The sequence below is a fragment of the Mauremys reevesii genome, linkage group 12 (genome assembly GCF_016161935.1).
Source record: "Mauremys reevesii isolate NIE-2019 linkage group 12, ASM1616193v1, whole genome shotgun sequence".
Lineage (NCBI taxonomy): Eukaryota > Metazoa > Chordata > Testudines > Geoemydidae > Mauremys > Mauremys reevesii.
Genome location: NC_052634.1, coordinates 31889640 through 31907265, shown reverse-complemented (window position 1 = coordinate 31907265; position 17626 = coordinate 31889640). Strand labels below are relative to the sequence as shown.

Sequence of the window (17626 nt, the reverse complement as noted above, 5' to 3'; positions counted from 1 at the left end):
GAGATTATCTCTCCGCCTGCTGCCTGCAGCCGTCCCCTATAGACCATTTCTGTGGGCAAAGGGCCCATTTCCCCTCAGAATGGCTGTAAAGGCTTCTCGGGACAAAACACAGTGGTGGTAGCAGCCACTTTACCTGACCCTCTTGTATAATTTAATTACTAAGCTTCCATCCAACGTGAGTGCACAGAGCTGCACATACAGTTACATTTATATAACTGGGTTTTATTATTAAACCAAAAACTGCCTTCTTGTAACACCACAACTGTTGGCTTTTGCTATTTCCACAACTCCCAAATGTTTACTTTCCTCCAAACTCTGTATTATTAATTTTTGCAAAGCCCTGGGCGGCTGCACTGCAGTGCTGGGGTGACTCTGCAGGGGGAGAAGCTGCTGTGGAGCAATGTAGAGCAGGTGCAGGAAGGAGCCGGGGTCACTATTCACACTGTGAACTGCATAATTTTCCAAATTTGGGAATGTCCGAGAACAATTCTAAGGGGAAGGTGAATGCAGAGCAGTGACACTGGAGATGTCCAGACCTCCAACAGGGGCGGTGTGGAAATTAATAATGGGAAGGTCATTTGTGAAATTAGTCGTCACTGACAAGATTTGTCTCTTCTTATTTCATGTTATGGTGTTATTTAGCGGAATGAGGACATATTTTTACTATGTTAATTAAACACTTAATTTTATTTAACTGAGCCAAAAACTTAGTGTCACTTATTTTTTCTCTGTCCTAGCAAGAACTAAATGAATGTTGTGACTTTCTGGAAAGTGCAGCGAGATTAAATGTGGGGAATTCAGTCTCTGTGTTTGTGAGCTGATGTTTTCCTCTCACAGGTCAGTGCCTGCATTGAAATACCAAGAGGGATCTAAGGGCTGGTGTACGCTGGGCACAGGGGTGTTTGCAGAAGGAGCGGGGCCTCAGGTGCAAGGGGCGGGGCAGGGCGCTAGTCTCCCCCAGCTGGCGGTTCACGCCCTGCCCATGGTGTTGCAATGACAGAGGCTGCCCAGGCTGCACTTGTAGTGAGGTTCCCCCACTAGGTGGCGGCACAGAGGCTGCAGGAGACAGGCAGGTGACAGCAGGGGAAGTGGCGACCAGGGGCGGCTCTAGTAATCCGGCCGCCCCAAGCAGGGCGGCATGCCGCAGGGGGTGCGCTGCCGGGTGCCGGTCCCGCGGCTCCGGGGGGACGTGCCTGCACAGGGTGCGCTGGTCCCGCGGCTCCAGTGGAGCTTCCACAGGCATGCCTGCCGGAGGTCCGCCGGACCCTCCTGCCACCGTCCTCGGAAAATGCCGCCCCACGCGCGCGCTTGGCACGCTGGGGTCTAGAGCCGGCCCTGGTGGCGACACAGGAGCTCTCAGCAGCAGGGTGAAGGACAATGCCGTGGAGCGGCAGCGACGCAGAGTGAACAGGGGAAACCGAGAGCCACTTGAAGGAGTGGCAGCAGCAGAAGCTGAGGTTTTGCTTGATGCCTTCGCCCGCTGCTGTTTTCTGCCGGTCGTTGGGTGACGGTTCCTGCCTGTGGCAGCCGGGGGCTGTGGGGTCCCCTTGCTGCCCGTGGCAGCCGGGAGCCGGGGGGTCCCCTCGGTGCCTGTGGCACCCAGGGTCCATGGGATCCCCTCACTGCCCGTGGCAGCTGGGGGCCATGGGGTCCCCTCACTGCCTGTGGCGGCTGGGAGCCGTGGGGTCCCCTCGCTGCCCGTGGCGGCTGGGAGCCGTGGGGTCCCCTCGCTGCCCATTGCGGCCAGGGGTCGTGGGGTCCCGATGGCAGCTGGAGGCTCTAGCATCCACCTGCAGTGGCTGGGAGCTACGGCGCCACCTGCAATGGCATTTGGCTGCTGCTTCTCCTCACCCCCCATGGTGACTGGGAACGCCAGGCTCTGCCTGCGGTGTCTGAGCGCTGGGGGCTCCTCTCCTGCCTGTGGCAGCTGGGAGCTCCAGAGTCTTCGGAGCTGCAGGGTCTATTAGCAATGACGTGGGGCTGCAAGTTCCTCACGCCATCAATGCCTGTTGGGAAATCCTGGGTCCATCCGCAGCACCTGGGAGCTCTGGGGTCCACTCGTAGGAGCTGGGAGCTGCAGGGTCCATACGCAGTGGTGTGGGGCTGTGGGGCTCCCCCGCCACCCATGGCTGCTGGCAGGGCCGGCTTTAGGAAGTGCGGGGCCCAATTCAAACATTTTCGGCGGGGCCCCGGCAGGGATGACTTAAAAATAAAAGTAAAAAAAAAGCCTTTCATTTCTTAGCAACCGGTTCCCTATAAAAAGTTCTGATTTAAGGGATGTGCCACAGTATGTATTTTTTGTACCAATAGGGTTACCATACATCCAGATGGCAATTTAAGAACCAAAAAGCCTGACATGTCAGGGAAAATACGGCTGTATGTTAACCCTACCTACAGTTATTTTTTAAAAAGATGGGCCTGAACTAGAAACGAGCTCCGTTTTACATGTGTGGGTCCCCGCCACTCCCTGGGGGTGTGCTAGAGTGACCAGATGTCCTGATTTTATAGGGACAGTCTCAATGTTTGGGTCTTTTTCTTATATAGGATCCTAATAACCCCCACCCTGTCCCAATTTGTCACACTCACTGTCTGGTCACACTAGGGTGTGCACATGTGTGGGTCACCGCCAATCCCTGGGGGTGTGCACATGTGTGGGTCCCAGCTGCTCCCTGCCTGCCTCATTGAAACAGGTGTGCAGGGTTACTGCCCTGGGAACTGCAGGCACCAGTGGACATGGGGCTGGCTGGAGGCAGGGCAGGGCTGACTGGAGGTAGGGTCTGGCTGCAAGCAGGGCAAGGGGTGCAGGGCTGGCTGGAGACGGGGTGTGTGGGGCTGGCAGGCTTCAGGCAGGGTCGCAGGGCGTGCGGCAGGGGTTGGCAGGGCTGGAGACAGAGGAGTGCAGGACTGGCTGGCTTCAGGCAGGGGGGTGCGGCAGGGGCTGGCTGGAGACAGGGTAAGGGGTGCAGGGCTGGTGCGGGCAGGGCAGGGGTACGGGGCTGGCTGGAGGCAGGGGCTGGTGCGGGCAGGGCAGGGGTGCAGGGCTGCCTGGAGGCAGGGGCTGGTGCGGGCAGGGCAGGGGGTGCGGGGCTGGTGTGGGCAGGGCAGGGGGTGCAGGGCTGGAGGCAGGGCAGGGGGTGCAGGGCTGGCTGGAGACGGGCTGGGGGGAGACAGGGGAGGGGGTGCGGGGCGGGAGGAGGGGCCGGGGGTGCAGGGCTGGTGGGATCCGGGCTGGCGGTAGACGGGGCCGGGGGTGCAGGGGTGGTGCGGGCAGGGCAGGGGTGCAGGGCTGGCTGGAGACAGGGCAGTGGGTGCGGGGCTGGAGGCAGGGCAAGGGGTGCAGGGCTGGTGCGGGCAGGGCAGGAGGCAGGGCAGGGGGTGCAGGACTGGCTGGAGATGGGCTGGCTGGAGGCGGGACAGGGGGAGCAGGGCTGGTGTGGGCAGGGGGTGTGGGTACAGCCCACCCTGTACAGTGAGTGCCCCCTCTTTCTTCCTCCCCCACCGGGGTAGCAGCATCAGCCCAGGGCTCAGGGGCTATTGACAGGGCCCGGGGCTCCCCTGCGTCCCCTGCCCAGGCTCTGTAAATAGCCGAGGGAGCCCTGGGGAAGTGGTGGGGCTCCGGGAGTTATTTAAAGGGCCGGGGTGGTAGAAGCAATGCAAGCCCTGGACTTTTTAAATAGCCCCCAGAGCCCTGCAGCCCTACCCAGGGCTCCAGCAGTGGGGCTCTGGTAGCAAGTTAAAAGACCTGGGGCTCCAACCCCTTCTGGGAGCCCCAGGCCCTTTAAATTGCCCCTGGAGAAGCCGGGCCACCCAGGGACAGCGCACCAGCTCTTGCCAGTACGCAGTACCAGGGCTTAGGCACGGGGCCCTCTTAGGGGTGGGACCGATTCAGGGGAATTGGTTGAATTGGCCTAAAGCCGGGCCTGCATGCAGGTAGTATATATTGTGTGGATTCTGCTCATATAACAGAGAAAGTTGCCTATGCAGCTCACAATAGTAAATAGGGTCAGAGCAGAAGAGATCTTCTTTCCAAGTGGGAATTGTGCAGGGAGGAACAACAGACCTAGTGCAGCTGTGTTGCCACTGTCTGCTAGCCCTGAAATGGTTCCGAATGCCTTGGTTCAAGTGGCACCAGTTCTAAAAGTAAGGGTGATTTAGTGCTGTGGTTCTCAAACAGGGGTATCCAATGGTCTTCCAGGGGGTACATCAACTCATCTAAATACTTGCCTAGTTTTACAACAAGCTACGTAGAAAGCACTAGCAAATTCGTAACATATTAAAATTCATACATTGATTTGTTTATACTGTTCTCTATACTATACACTGAAATGTAAGTACAATACTTATATTCAAGGGATTTATTTTTTTTATAAATATTGCATCTGATTTTGTAAGCAAGTAGTTTTTATGTGAGGTTAAACTTGGGGGTATGCAAGAGAAATCAGACTCCTGAAAGGGGTACAGGTGTCTCTAAAGGTTGAGAGCCACTGATTTGGTGCAGGTACCACCGGTAACATAGATCCCTGCAAAAACTTCTAGTGCAGATGAATTTGAAAGCAAGCCAGAGAGAAACAGCTGCGGAGCATGCTAGAAAGGGTTGACCTGTCCGCATTGTCTGTGCCTGACAAGCTGTCATGTGGCACAGAGGAGCCTGTGAGAGGTATGGCACAGCAAGAGGGTTTGATTGGTCGGTAGGAGCTCCACATGCTAATCAGGAGGTGTGTGTCTGTAAATAGCGACATAAACATCTTCTAATGGCCAGTGTGCTAAAGCTGTCTTGATTGTGCTTTAATGAAATGGGAACTTGGTTTTAGATTTTTGTTCTTTAATTCGCTGGGGGTGAAACCCATTGTATGAAAACATTCACCATGGGAAGAAAGCTTGCCCACATTAGCCTGGGTGTGTAGCCGAGAACAGCTTTGTTAAGACTATACTTTCAGGGATCATTTCTATAGTTTGTAACTAGAGAAGTGTGGTTGAAAGTGTCTGACCTTGCTAACCACGATGAGGAGTTAAACTGTTCTCTTCTGAGCATGAAGCGAGTGGACAGTGGTGCTTTAATGCATCTGCTGTCTGCTATTGATGAGTGTTCTTGCTTTCCTTTTGGGAAGCTGAGAGGAAGAGAACACAGACTGAGTGGTTAGTCCTTATAAAACAAGTTTAAAAATAAATGTTTTGGTTTTCTTTTCTGTTATCTGAGTTTGTTTAAAGCTTTTGTTCAGTTCTGTAGTCTTAATTTCTTTTGGTAGAATTTGGAAGAAAAGTAAAGGTAGTGTGAAAACTGGTGTTTTAAAGGTTTCTAATTCAGTTCTTACTGAAAGTTTTTTTTTTAATTTCTTTATGCTGCTCTCTCTCTGTTTTTTCTTGTAATCTATTTAAGAATTTAGGTAGGATCCTGTGTCTGCATGTTCTCTTCCTTTTCCACCTGCTTCTCTCTTTTTCCCTTCCCATTTTTCAGGAAGCCCCTATTTTTACTTCTCCTGCTCTGGCAGCGGGTACGCAGTTTGCTCTTGGCCCCAAGCCCATCAGACAATCCACACAGGCTCTGAGAGTTGCTGTCTCTTGGCCATATATTGGGTAGAGGGTTCTAAAGCTGTGTCAGGGTATGTCTACACTATGGGTTTATTCCAATTTTGCAGAAACCGTTTTTTGGAAACAGATTATATAAAGTCAAGTGAATGCGGCCACACTAAGCACATTAATTTGGCGGTGTGCGTCCATGTACTGAGGCTAGTATCGATTTCCGGAGCATTGCACTGTGGGTAGCTATCCCATAATTCCTGCAGTCTCCCCCGCCCATTGGAATTCTGGGTTGAGATACCAGTGCATGATGGGGCAAAAACAGTGTCGTGGGTGATTCTGGGGAAATGTCGTCACTCACTCCTCCCTCCGTGAAAGCAACGGCAGACAATCATTTCGCGCCCTTTTCCCTGGATTGCCCGGGCAGACGCCATAGCACGGCAATCATGGAGACTGTTCAGCCTTTTTTCCCCATCACTGTATGTCTACTGGATGGTGTTGACAGACACGGTACTGCAGTGCTACACAACAGCATCCCCTTGTCTTTTGCAAGTTAGCAAAGATAGTTGTCAGTTATACTGTATTACCCAGTCTGCTCATTTATTCATGCCCATGACTATCCACAACCTGTTTGTATGAGTGATGTGCTCTCACTGCTTGCTGGCTGTACCTTGAACTCACCCACCATATACCCCACATTGGGGACATGACAGACTGTGTATATGTATATGCCGTCCAATACCAAAATGCTAACATCCCCCTACAACCTGTATGTTACCCCCAATGACACAATAACTGACGCTTCAAACACTTTGTATAATCTATTTTCAAATATTCTCTAATAAACTTTAAATCTGCTGCTTTGCAAGTTGATAATGACAGTGACAAGTTATACTGTATTACAACCGTGAGCTCTCTGCAGAGACTGTTTCCAAGCGAATGCCTAATCAGGAAACCACCCAGCCGGCCCACCCCGAATTGTGGCACTACTGGAGAAAGTGGAAGAAGAAATGCCAGCTGCTGCTTCAACCTGGCAGCAGCTTCAAAGATCCAGAAGCTGTATAAAACAAACCCTCTCAAGGCTGTAAGAAAGGTCCTGTATGGTCCCTCGTCCTACTGCATGATCCCACCCGAGCGTCTCTACCACTACTTCCTCGAAGTATTCAGCGGCAAGCCCAGGAATGGCACGCAGTGCCTGGAGTGCTTCCGCCCACTGCCCTGCGTCACCAATGCAGACGGTCTAGAGGCCGACTTCACACCCAGAGAGGTGATGGCCAGGCTCTCCAGAACCAAAAACACCGCACCCAGAAAAGATGGCATCCCCTACAGCCTTCTCAAGAAGCGGGAACCCGGCTGCCTCGTCCTCTCCAGCATCTTTAACTTGTGCTGGCGCTTTGGCCGGTCTCCCACCTCCTGGAAGAAGGCCATGACGGTCCTGATCCACAAGAAGGGCGAGCGAGATGACCCCAGCAACTGGAGACCCATCTCTCTGTGTTCTACAATGTACAAGCAATACGCCAGCTGCCTGGCAGCCAGAATCACGGAGTGGGCAACGACCGGGGGAGCCATCAGCCTGGCCCAGAAGGGCTTCATGCCATTGGAGGGGTGCTACGAACACAACTTCCTGCTCCAGACTGTCCTCCAGACGACCGCGCCCAACTAAACTGCGTCCCGCTCAATGGAGCCATCCGCCACGGGAACCGAGACAAGCGCTGCCGGAGGTGCGGGTACGCCTTGGAGACCCTGCCCCACGTCCTGTGCAGCTGCAAGCCTCACGCCAGAGCCTGGCAGCTGCGCCACAACCAGGGCCGGCTCCAGAGCCCAGCGGGGCAAGCACCCGCCTGGGGCAGCCCTTTCCCAGGGGGCGGCAGTCATGCCTGCAGGAGGTCCACCGGAGCCCCAGGAGCAGCGGACCTGCCGCAGGCGTGACTGCAGAGGGAACGCTTGGCCGGCGGCTCCAGTCGACCTCCCGCAGGCGTGACTGCGGACGGTTCGCTGGTCCCGCGGCTCGGCTGGACCTCCCACAGGCATGACTGCGGCAGCTCAAGCGGAGCTGCCGAACCAGCGAACAGCCCGCAGCTGCGGGAGGTCCAGCCGAGCTGCGCGACCAGCGGACCCTCCACAGTCATGCCCGCGGGAGGTCCGCTGCTCCCGCGGCTCGGGGGCGCCTCCCGGGCATGACTGCTTGGGGCGGCCAAATTTGTAGAGCCGCCCCTGGCCACAACGCCGTCCAGAACCATCTAGTAAAGGCCATCGCTCCGCACCTGGGAGAAATCGCCATCAACCGCACCATCCCCGACACCGACAGCCCGCTGCGCCCGGACATTGTCGTCACAGACGAGGATCGGAAAAAGATCATCCTCGTCGACGTGACGATTCCATTTGAAAACAGGACCCCGGCCTTCCGCGAGGCCTGAGCCCACAAGCTCGAAAAATGCGCCCCCTTGGCGGACACCCTGCGGTCAAACGGCTATGAGGTCTGCACTGACGCCCTGATTGTTGGGGCCCTGGGCGCCTGGGATCCTTGCAATGAACATGTGCTTTGGACCTGTGGGGTGGGCGGTCGCTACGCGCGGCTCATGAGACGCCTAATGGTCTCGGACACTATTCGCTGGTCTAGAGACATTTACACGGAGCACATCACCGGCCACCGCCAATACCAAGAGTGAGCAGGCATGGCTTCGTGCACCCGCAGGGGTGAGGAGACGTGTAAACCCCCCCTGCTGGACTCTATTCCCTGAGCCCTAAACCCACCGAACCGAACTCCACCATGTGAGGGTCGTCTCATCCCCATTATCCAGCCCGCTTATTCATGCCCATGACTGTCCAGGTCATTCCCTTCTTTAAGTTTTGTCTAATGGAGTGTCAGTCCTGTCTAGACTATCAGGCAAGCCTACTAAAGACCCAGAGAGGCAACTGGCAACTCCTGGTCAGAGCCCCAGACATCCAGCAGAAATTATGAGCTGCATGCCATTCTAGGGGGTGCCCCTGCAACAACCCCACCCATTGCTTCCCTTCTCTCCCAGGCTACCGTTATCCCCCATTTGTGTGATGAAGTAATAAAGAATGCATGAATTTGAAACAACACAGACTTTATTGCCTCTGCAAGTAGAGGTCAAATGGGGGAAGGGAGGGCAGTCTCCAGCTACTATGATATTCCAAGCAAGACTGAATCTCCAGAAGACAAAGCTTAAAGAAGAGAATGACCTGGGAGTCATTCCCATTTTTGCCCAGGAGCCCTCGGGCGACCTCACCAAGGCCAACCAGGAGCACTCACGGGATGACAATGACAGATACCAATCCTACTGTACTATCTGCCATCCGGAAGGGAAGGGGATGCTGCTCTGTAGTGCAGCAGCACCACGTCTGCCAGCAGCATCTAGTAGACATACAGTGACATTGAAAAAAGGCGAGAAACAATTTTTTTCCATTTGCTTTTGGGGCAGGGGGACATATACCCTGAACCACCTGTGACGATATTTTTGACCCTTCAGGCTTTGGGAACTCAGCCAAGAATTCAAATGGTTTTCAGAGAGTGCGGGAACTGTGGGATAGCTACAGATGTCAGTCACCCCTCCCTCCGTGAGCATCCATTTCATTCTTTGGCTTTCTAGTACGCTTGTCTCAGCTCCTTAAGTTTCAGCACTGTGTTGAGTCCCTGTTGTGGCCTCTTTCTATCATGGCCTTGGAGATTTTTTCAAATGTTTTGGCATTTTGTCTTTTGGAACTGTTCTGATAGAACAGATTCATCTCCCCATACAGAGATCAGCTTCAGTATCTCCCGTACGGTCCATGCTGGAGCTCTTTTTTGATTCTGGGACTGCATGGTCACCTGTGCTGATCAGCGCTCCACACGCTGGGCAAACAGGAAATGAAATTCAAAAGTTCGTGGGGCTTTTCCTGTCAACCTGGCCAGTGCATCCAAGTTCAGATTGCTGTCCAGAGCGGTCACAATGGTGCACTGTGGGATGGCGCCTGGAAGCCAATACCATTGAATTGCGGCCACACTAACTCTAATCCGAAATAGCAATACTGATTTCAGCGCTACTTCCCTCATCAGGGAGGAGTACAGATACCGGTATTAAGAGCCCTTTATATCGATATAAAGAGCTTTGTTGTGTGGACGGGTGCAGGGTTAATGCGATTTAATGCTGCTAAATTCGATATAAACTCATAGTGTTGGCCAGAGAGAGCAGCAGGTTTCCCCTATTGTTTCCCGCTCTTGTTTTCTTGACTAGTTTCTCCTCTGCACCAACTTGCTCTTTTGCTTTGTGAGCTTGGCTAGCTCAGTTGGCAAAGCATCAGCCTTTTAATTTGAGGGTCCAGGGTTTAAGTTCCTGGTCAGGTAATAAACTACTCACCAAGATCTTAAACTGTCTTTCTCATGTTCTCTTTGATGTTACTTTTTCTCTTCAGGATTTGCCCTTTCCTCAGAAGGGCCTTTTTGTGTGTGGGTTTGAAGGGGCAACTTCCTGACAGCCCCTCTGTCCTTGCAGCCTGGAGGAATAAAGGCCTCTGGGCATAGAGCATGTTCCTTCCCTGCACACACACACACAGACAAAGACACAGAATATCCCTAAGGAATTAGAATCACCTGCTGCCTTCCCCTGTCCTGCTGGATCCCCAAATGAAGATGCTCTTCAGCCTAAACCCATGTCCCCTCTTTTCCCAGTGCCCCTCAATCCCAACCTTCAGTCCCTCCTATTCCCAGTGCCCCTCAGTCCCAACCCACAGGCCCCCCCTCCTCATGCTGCTCCTCAATCCCAACCCACGGCTCCCTCCTTCCCTCCAGCAGCAGGTGCTTCAGACCCCCTCAGGAAGATTTTCTTGCAAGGTTTCGTGTATGAGTCTGCATGTGGATTTTACAGTATGTTGGAAATATGTTGGGTTGTTTGCCGAAATGATCACTTGTGGCTGGTGTTGGATTCCCAGTCTCCATGTTATAGGGGCAGGAGAAATAAAGGGTTGTTATCCTTGATGTGTGAATCGAGGGCAGCACAACTGTGCTTGGCAAACCCCGATTGAGGGACTCACCCTCAATTCAATAGCACTTGCTAGGCAGGGGACAGGGGTTCCAAAGCCAAGTGGGCTGGGGCCTGGGTCTGAATACTAAAATGTAGGTGTTAGACCAATGTTAGGACAGGGTGGCTGTGGAGGGATGAGTGAGTCCCTAGACAACATAGTGAGTACGGTGCCTTCTTATTTTCCCCCTTTTCCACCCAGGATGGCAGGTGAACTCTACAGAGGCAGGTCTGGGCTTGCACTGACTAAGAACAACAGCTGTGAGTGGGGTGCAGAGAGGGGATGGCTTATGTTAAAGGTCTCTTCTGGCCATAAAGTCAACTAATTTCTGAAAAACTGAGTGTAGCATTGGGAGCAGCGTCTGATGTTTTCCTGTCTAGCCGGCTTGCTGCCTAGAACGAACGCTTCTTGAGTGGGGTGATCCACAGGGAGTAGCTCAAACCTCCAAAGTGCCTGGCCAGGGGCAGGACATTAGCACAGCAAGGGAGGGGTGTGGCAGTGACATCACAAAGGCTTTTTGCAGGACCTCAGACTATTGGTCAAAGGTGGTGGGAAGGTGGTGACCTCACAGACAGATGCTGACATCAGGCAGGCAGGACTGGGGTGAGGGACCAGGGAAACCTCAGAGACCCCTGTGGCTTTGCTTCAGCAAGTCTCCTGCTCCAGGTCTCTCTTTGAGGACTGAGAGAGTATTCGGGTTCACGGACGTGAGCGCCAGGAGGAACCTCTTTCGAGTTTTTTCCTTCCCTTTTAGTGATTTTACTAGAAAAGAGCCGTCCCTGTTTAGAAGGTAAGAGCCTCCTCGAGGTTTGAAACCTGTTCAGTCTGATCCATCAGGTGATAGTTGAATTCTAGGCATGGAAAACACAAGCTTAAGGAGGCAGAATTTTATTTCACACTTGGGATTTTGTCCCATAGAATCACTGGGGACATTAGGGTTTGTCCTTTTTGTTTCACCTTTTCCTCCATCCATCCCTCCCTCCTTTCTCTTTGTCTCTTGCATCTTTTGTCCTTTCACCTGTTCCCCTACCAACACCAGGAGGTGTGTGTGTGTGTGTGTGTGTGTGTGTGTGTGTTTGTGTGTTGCGGGGGGAGTGCTCTGCAGCTCCCACTCTGGGAGGTCCACCCAAAAATGTGGGGCTGAAATAGTGCTCGGGCAGTGATTCCCACCGGTGACCTGGGCCATCCTTTGGGCTTTCTGGTGAGAACCCTCAGCCTCCCATCCTCTGTCTCTACCCTGATTGGCTGAGCAGGGGGTTATTGACAGGGAGGAGACTCAGGTACTTGTTGTTCTCTTTTAAGACCAAGTAAATAAGTCAGACCCAGTTCTATGTTTGATGAATTTTGCTGCTTCTCTGCATTAATGGTCTCTGAACAGTTCATGATTCTCTCTAACATTGCAGTTCTCCTCAAATACTTGCTGAATAATTACTGTGCACTGTTGTTGGTCTGGAGCTCATTTGAGAACACTTAAGTCATTCAATGTTTGAAATTCAAGATCTGATGGTTAGTTTGAAAATCAGGGCTCTTGGGTCCTACTCCCAACTCTGCCACTGGCTGGCTGTGTGACCTAAGACAAGTCAATTCTCCTTTCTCAGCCTTAGCTTCTCCCTCTTTCAAGTAGGGATAATAATGATCCACTCCTACCTACCTCACAGTGGGTGGGGATCCATTGGAGAGTGTCACTAGGAGTAGTGAATAATATGAGGTGTCCTATCACGTTTACTCCGATCAGATTATGACATAATACAATAGCTGAAATAGTCTATTTGATTTGTATTTTTTTATTTTGAAATTGTTAACAGCAGCAACTACTTAGCTCAGACTGAAGCATCTTATCTAATGTTTGTGGTCTAAGTGTCTCCTCTTTGTGTGTGATGAGACAATTTAACACACTGTGACAAACAGGAGATGCTTTTGTTTTGCAACAAAATATTTGTGCAAAGAACTTTCATCCCACTTGTTTTGATTTCAAGAAACAAACTGGTTTAGTCTGAAGGGGATTTTCTGACATTGAGCAGGCGCAGTGTGTCCCATGACACCCGCCCGCTATACAGCGGCCCCTGCTGAGGGCGCCCTGGCTGCAGCTGCAGCTGGTTCTGCTGGCGCCCTGTGGTTGCCCTCGTTCGGCCAGGAACAAGCCTCAGGTGAGCTGAAAAGAATCCTGTCCAACTGAGTCTGGCAGCCGCCATCATGTAGCCAGAAGTCCCCACACCTGTAGGGGAAACAAACCAGCCACCAGAAAGTGGTCCATTGTCTCACGCGGTGCCAGAGCCATGAAAAGTACCTGTGCCACTGGCAGATACTTTAAGGCTCCCGGCAGTGAGTTCTGGGGACAGTTGCTCACTTTCACTGAATGTAACTGTATGTGCAGCTCTGTGCAGTCACATTTGATAGAAGTTTGGTAATTAAATTATACAAGAGGGTCAGGTTCAGTGTCTACTACCACCACTATGTTTTGTCCCGAGAAACCTTTAAAGCCATTCTGAGGGGAAATGGGCCCTTTGCCCACAGAAATGGTCTATAGGGGACGGCTCCAGGCAGCAGGCGGAGAGATGACCTCATCAAAATGATTTGACTCCTGGGTAATGCAAGCAAAATCACTACAGAAATGACTGGAGTTTCTAGTGGCACTTAACTTGCCTGCCCCTGGCTGGCTCTGGTTGTACAAGATGGACGTGCAGTCAGGGTTCAGTTGTGTAAAAAGGAGTAATCACAGTGCAAGGGATGTTAGGCAACAGAGAACTTTGTGTGTGATGATGTCAGGTTTTAAGGACCTAAACTGACACTCATGGTTTGTAAAACTCTTGTTTTGTAGGTTTAAGATGAATTGGTTTGGTTCTGCTTTGTTGGGTTTTTTTATAATGCCTCTGAAAATCCATTTGAATCATTCAAAGTGGCAAAACTGCCGGACACCTTTTGCCAGACACAGGTAACTAGTGTTGTTTGGGTTTGGGATTTAGCATTTAACCCTTAAGGTACCTCACTACTCTATAAAGTCCAAGACCACAGTTATGGCTGTAGTAAGGGGCAGCCAGAACCAGAAGGATGAAGAAAGAAACATTGGTTGGACAGACGGACGGATGGACAAACCGAATAATTAAGCCTCTGTTTAAAAAAAATCCACAAAAACGCTTAAAAACATTAAAAGGAAAAAAGGGGCAAAATGTTTCCCCGTTTACCAAAATACCTCAGCCTAGCTCTGCCCTTGGGGTTTGGGGGTGGGGGCACCGATAGCAGGGTTTGCCTAGGACACCAGGTGCTGCAGCTAGTCCAGGGCTGCCCCTGCCCAGAGGCCTTTATTCCTCCAGCCTGCGAGGACAGAGGGGGTGTCAGGAAGTTGCCCCTTCAAACCCACACACAAAACCCCTTCTGAGGAAAGGCAAAATCCTGAAGAGAAAAAGTGACATCAAGAAGGACTCCAGAGACAGAGCTTTTTAAGACCTTGGGGAATAGTTGAGTATCTGACCAGAGACTTGAACCCTGGACCCTCAGATTAAAAGTCTGATGTGCTGCCAACTGAGCTAGCCAGGCTCACAGAAAGAGTAAGTCAGTTCATGCAGAGGAGAAGCTATGGAAGAAAAAGAGAGCAGGAAACAATAGAGGAAACCTGCTGGTCTCTCTCTCTCTCCCCCCAGCCCTGGCCCTGGCCTGCTCCTCCCGCCAGCGCCCTGAGGCATTTTGCCAGCACCATGCCCCAGTCAGCTCCACCCTCCCCAAATGCTGGAAGACCCAGCTCAGGAACCTGGCCGCTCTTACAGCCGCCTCTTCCGCCCTGACCAAGAGGGAGGGGGATTGAGTCTCCCTCCCTCAGGCCTGTGCCTCAGCATCCCTGGGGAAAGACCAACCCCGCCAAAGTGACTTTGGGCCAGTAGGTCAACCAAGAGGGCGCCCTCCTGTGCCTGGCTGCAGCCCAGCTGCAGAACTCCGAGTAAACCCAGGAGACAGCCCCCTTGGTTGACCTACTGGCCCAAAGTCACGTTGGCCATGTTGATCTTTCCCCAGGAATGCTGAAGGGCGGGCCTGGGTGGGGGGGTGTGCGCAATGTCACACCCTCCTCCTGAACTTACTGCCAGAGGCTTGGACACTGTCCATGGTAGAGGCGGTACACCTAAAATCCCTGCTTGTCTCTGGTCACACCCCCTTTCAGAACCTTTAAACTGTATGATGTCCTACATGGGTGGTCTAGCAAGGTATAGGGTTCCTGGTCCCGGCTGCCTGAAAACATGTTGGGGTGTGGTATTGCTAAGAGAGTGCAGACAGCAATATCTGTTAACGTGTAGGTGTCTTGGCATTTAGCCACCAATGGCATAAGGCAGTGTGCCTCAGTTTCCCCTCCCACACAGCAGCGTAGGCCTGTTATGCTTTTGCTGCTGTGCCAAGCTTCCAGCCTGTTTACAGGTATGAGATGAAAAGAAACAATTCTTGTGGGACTGTCTTGTCACCATCCCTAGCACGTATAAAAGTTTTTTTTTCCCCACAAAACAGGTATGTCCTACATCTTTAAAGCGTTTACCACTAGTATTAACTCCTTGGGCTTGATGACGTAGCAAAAGACCCCAGATTAACAGCAAATCTACAGCGGACAGGTTTTGTTCACACAATTTAGCTTGTTTAGTGTCTATTACATTTCCCAATTCCTTTGTGTACCCTCGTAAGTGCTCTGATGCAGATTGTTCTGCCTCTTTGGAGAAGGTTTTAAATTCAGGCATGTGTTTGAGGTGTTGGCAAGGAAGGGTGCACTGCAACCATGCCTGCCCTTGGCCCAAATCACACATTCCTTCAAAGCTTGTAATGTCTTTTCCCCTCACCCACGTATCTAACAAATCTCTCATTTCATTTACATAAGCCACATTACTGAATCCAGATCCTCTCTTAAGACTCCTGAATTTAACCCTGTAGGTTTCAGGTGTAATCTGAAACTGTTTTAAAACTAGTTCCTTACATTTACCATAGTTTGTAGCATCATCAATAGGCATCTCATTCAATATGTCCATAGCTCTTCCAGTCAATTTGGCTACCAATGTGACCATTTTTTGACCACCAGGGATTTCACAGAGGTGCAGAGTCTCTCAAAGGTGATGAAATATTCAGCAATATCACTGGATTCATCATACTGTGGACATAGTCACTCCCATTTGTGGATTTTTGGGGAAGTGGAGCCAGCTGCTGGAGGGTTTTGTCTCTTCCACTCCATAACAGCCAGTCCATGCTTCTGGGCCTCAGTTTGGGCCTCTATTTCTCTGTCTCTTAACTCCAAGGCTCTTGTGTGAGCAGCTCCCTCCCTGGCTGCCTCTGCTTCCATAGCCCTTCTGTGCACAGGTGCCTCTGCTTCTTTGAGCTTCCATTGAAACTCCCGGTCCTTTGCCTTCTCTTCTGCTTCCAGTCTGGCCAGCTCTAGTTAAGTAGCTGCCTCACTGGTAGTCATTTTCCTGCTTTCTTGTGCTGAGACACCCCCTCTGCAGTTCACTGAAACTGGGATGCCCTCAGCTCAGGGGCTTCTTAGTTAACAGAGACTTTCCCAGCGCCCAGTGTTCAGCCTTTCTGGGCAGCAACTTGCAACCAGTGCAGTTCCAGCTTCTTCTGCTCTTCACTCTTCATTAGTTTGCTTATTTTTCTTTCCCTATTTCCCTTACCTGAAAGAAGCAAACAGAAAATCATAAACCAGTAACCACTTTGTCTGTTCTCCAGCCACCACACCCTGCTCACTACCAGACTCTCAAAGCAATCAGCTATGAGTCTGGAGGTGAGGACTGGGATAGCAAGGGGTGCGGGTCAGGAGTGAGGGGCACCGTCAGAGCTGGAGGGAGCCCAGGGGCCTGCGGGTCGGGAGTGAGGGGCACCAGCAGAGCTGGAGGGAGACCAGGGGTCTGCGGGTCGGGAGTGAGGAGCACCGGTAGGGCTGGGGGAAGCCGAGGGCCTGCAGGTCGGGAGTGAGGGGCACCGGCAGCGCAGTGACTGGGGAGCTCAGCGGGGATCCCAGGGGGCTGCGGGTCAGGAGTGAGGGGCACCGGTAGAGCTGGGGGGAAACCAGGGGGCTGCGGGTTGGGACTGAGGGGCACCAGCAGAGCTGAGAGTCTGGAGGTCAGGACTGGGACAGCATGGGCTGCGGGTCGGAAGTGAGGGGCACCAGACATGCAGTGACTGGGGAGCAAAGTGGGGAGCCCAGGGGGCTGCGGGTTGGGAGTGAGGGGCACCGGTAGGGCTGGGAGAGAAAACTGTCCAGTTCAGAATGTGAATAGTGACTCCGTCTCCTTCCTGCACCTGCTCTACATTACTCCACAGCAGCTTCTCCACCTGCAGAGTCACCCCAAAACATTCTCAGTGGGGCTGAGAGCAGCTAGCGACAAGTGACACCCAGGGGTCAGCAGGGGCCCCTGGCAAGGACAGTGGGTGCAGCTAACAGCCCAGTGTGCCTGGCCGTGAGGCAGCTGTAAAAAAGCAACACCCCCCGCCCCGAAGTACAGAGACTGAATTCCTTAACTTTAACATCATGGCCCCTGTAGAAAGCCACACGTGTCAGTTGTATTTTCACAGGGAGATACAAAAATCAAGTGACCAATTTTTAAGTTGAGTAAATAAAGTTGAGGAGATAGTTATTAACCTCCCAAAAATATACTAAAGATCCCTCAACATAACACCTGAAGGTGAAATATGAACAGAGACAAACCTTGTCAGCAAAGGCTCATTTCCCAAATGATCCTCAAAATGTTACCAGTTCCCACCCCTCCTCCACAGGAGCTCTGTGCAGTGTCACTGTTCTGCAGGCAGCTTCCCATTAAATGCTGTTGTGGGACATTCCCAGACCTGGAAATGTACCAACGACAGAATTTGAAGAGCAAACCTGGCTCCCCGCACCAGGTGGGATTTGAGTGTTTTGTCCCTGTTATTTAGTCTTTGTCAATAGTACAGACGCCATGGGCAGGACTCCAGGCTCTGCTTGAGGGATCCTGGCACGGGGGTTGGGGGGGGGAGAAAGGATGGTAGATTCTCATCTGCACTCTGGAGAGGAGGTAATAAGTGAAGGGGCATTTTTGACTCCTCCCCTCCTCAGTGTCCCCAGGGCTGGAAGTCTACATTACGCAGG

General features: G+C 52.1%; 1 non-coding gene and 1 pseudogene across 1 annotated transcript; one reads left to right on the top strand and one right to left on the bottom strand.

Moving 5' to 3' along the window:
- Nucleotides 1–17626, bottom strand: part of LOC120375680 — a 1085709-nt pseudogene that overhangs the window by 977172 nt on the left and 90911 nt on the right.
- Nucleotides 4922–5138, top strand: LOC120376540. Its single transcript, XR_005587398.1, has one exon. It is a non-coding gene; the product is annotated as a small nucleolar RNA U3 (small nucleolar RNA).